Source organism: Homarus americanus, unplaced genomic scaffold (assembly GCF_018991925.1).
Source record: "Homarus americanus isolate GMGI-L3 unplaced genomic scaffold, GMGI_Hamer_2.0 scaffold56925, whole genome shotgun sequence".
Lineage (NCBI taxonomy): Eukaryota > Metazoa > Arthropoda > Malacostraca > Decapoda > Nephropidae > Homarus > Homarus americanus.
In genome coordinates, this window is record NW_024725388.1 from 1 (window position 1) to 2911 (window position 2911).

The window sequence follows — 2911 nt, forward strand, 5'->3', positions numbered from 1 at the left end:
AGATTGGCACACACGGTGGCGCTGCCGGCGCCGAGGATAGCAAGAGAAGGTGCAGTTAGATCTGGTCATCTGGTTTGCTATTTCTCTAAGGCCAACGTGCGGTCCCTCGCCCAATGTCTTCTGCCTCTCTCTCAATCTCACTATTTTGGCCGCCGTGATAGGCGCCGCCAACAGCAGCAGCTACCTGGTTGATCCTGCCAGTAGTCATATGCTTGTCTCAAAGATTAAGCCATGCATGTGTAAGTACAAGCCGATTTAAGGCGAAACCGCGAATGGCTCATTAAATCAGCTATGTTTCATTGGATCTATAAACCCACTTACTTGGATAACTGTGGCAATTCTAGAGCTAATACATGCAATTGGTCTCTGACCGCAAGGGAAGAGCGCTTTTATTAGTTCAAAACTGGTCGGGCCCCGGTCCGTAACCCACCTGTGGTGAATCTGAATAACTTCGGGCTGAGCGCACGGTCTCCGCACCGGCGCCGCTTCTTTCAAGTGTCTGCCTTATCAGCTTTCGATTGTAGGTTATGCGCCTACAATGGCTATAACGGGTAACGGGGAATCAGGGTTCGATTCCGGAGAGGGAGCCTGAGAAACGGCTACCACATCTAAGGAAGGCAGCAGGCACGCAAATTACCCACTCCCGGCACGGGGAGGTAGTGACGAAAAATAACGATATGAGTCTCATCCGAGGCCTCGCAATCGGAATGAGTACACTTTAAATCCTTTAACGAGTATCCATTGGAGGGCAAGTCTGGTGCCAACTATTACATGACCAATTCCAGCTCAATAGCGTATATTAAAATTGTTGCGGTTAAAAAGCTCGTAGTTGGATCTCAGTTCCGGACGGCGGTGCACCGCCGGTGTTTACTGTCACTCCGAACAACCGCCCCGCCGGCTCCTTTGAGATGTACTCTTTGTCGAGTGTCGAGTGGCGAGGTTACTGAAAAAAATTAGGGGTAACAAGGCAGGCTGTTTGAATATTGAATGGTAATGCATGGAATAATGGAATAGGACCTCCGGTTCTATTTTGACAGTTTCGGAACCAGAGTAATGACTAATCGGAACAGGCAGGGGCATTCGTATTGCGACTAGAGTGAAATTCTTGGACCGTGCGGGGCGAAACTTCTGCAGCATTTGCCAAGATATTTTCATTAATCAGAACGAAAGTTAGAGGTTCAGGGCGATCAGATGCCGCCTAGTTCTAACCATAAACGATGCCAACTAGCAGTCCGCCAGCATTGTTCCATGACCCGGCAGGCGGCTTCTCCAGAAACCAAAGTCTTTGGGTTCCGGGGAAAGTATGGTTGCAAAGCTGAAACTTAAAGGAATTGACGGAAGGGCACCACCAGGAGTGGAGCCTGCGGCTTAATTTGACTCAACACGGGAAACCTCACCAGGCCCAGACACCGGAAGGATTGACAGATTGAGAGCTCTTTCTCGATTCGGTGGGTGGTGGTGCATGGCCGTTCTTAGTTGGTGGAGCGATTTGTCTGGTTAATTCCGATAACGAACGAGACTCTGGCCTACTAAGTAGTCGACGGATCTCAGAAAATGGTGTCCAGTTCGCAACTATTAGCAGAGGGATAATGGCAATTCTAGCCGCGGATTGAGCGTAACAGATACAATTCACCCTTAGATGTTCTGGGCCGCACGCGTATACACTGAAGGGATCAACGAGTTTTCCCCCTCCAGGAAGGAGCGGGTAACCCGTTCAAAGCCTTTCTTGATAGGGATTGGGGCTTGCAATTGTTTCCCATGAACGAGGAATTCCCAGTAAGTGCAAGTCATCAGCTTGCGCTGACTACGTCCCTGCCCTTTGTACACACCGCCCGTCGCTACTACCGATTGAATGATTTAGTGAGGCCTTCGGACTGGCACTCTTGGATTGTCGGCCCCGTTGCCCGCGAGGGTTTTCTGGGGTCGTCGCCTCGAGCTGACGGAAAGATGTCCAAACTTGATCATTTAGAGGAAGTAAAAGTCGTAACAAGGTTTCCGTAGGTGAACCTGCGGAAGGATCATTAACAGAGAGAAAGAGAACGGGGCGCTCTTAAAACTACTACTCTCCTGATTTGGGCGGTCTCGGGCTATGCTCTGGCAACTCCAGCAGGGAAAGAGGACAATCCCGGCCCCCGCACCAAAAATAGGTACCACGCTGTGGGTGGACCACACTCGGGCGAGAGCGCGAAGACCGGAGGAGGACGGACAGGGCTTTGGACAGCTGCCCGTCCGTTCCTTACTACCGGCGAATAAGCCTCTTGACCCAAAAAGAGTGAAATTCTAGTGTCAAAAAACAACAACAAGCCGTCCGGCCAAACCCAAACCACAAACTTGGGCTATATCTGTCAAACCCTTTCATCGAGACTCGACCTGTGATGGTTAGTCGCAAAAAGACCAAATGGCAAATACACAACTCTTAACGGGGGATCACTCGGCTCGTGGGTCGATGAAGACAGCAGCAAACTGCGTGTCGGTATGTGAATCGCAAGAATACCAGATACATCGACAAGTTGAACGCATATTGCGGCGGCGGCAGCCATATGAGCTTGTCGCCGCCACTCCTCTACGAGGGTCGGAAATACACATCCATCGGTTGCTGCGAGTTCGGTGCCTGCTGACTGTCTCCCCGACACGAGGGTAACCCGAACCGAGCTTCCGCCTTGGGGTTTAATCGCCCGCGCCTTGCGCGAGGCGTGCCCTTAAAAACAAGCAAGCCTATCACTAGCAAGTCCATGGACTTGGCGCACCCACATTCAACCACAACAAAGCGACAGTTGTCGCCCTCGCAAATAACTGGAGGCGGCGCTCTTTTGCCTGCTGTCCACAGAGACACGAATGGGCGTCGGCCGCTCATGGCTGATGCTGCACATGTTCTAAGAGGCACTCCATCCCACGAAGAGGAAACGAAACC

General features: G+C 51.4%; 1 non-coding gene across 1 annotated transcript; it reads left to right on the forward strand.

Annotated features, from left to right (window-relative positions):
* The first annotated feature begins 2411 nt into the window (after window positions 1-2411).
* On the forward strand, window positions 2412-2575 carry LOC121864806. Its single transcript, XR_006088665.1, has one exon. It is a non-coding gene; the product is annotated as a 5.8S ribosomal RNA (ribosomal RNA).
* Window positions 2576-2911: the final 336 nt, after the last annotated feature.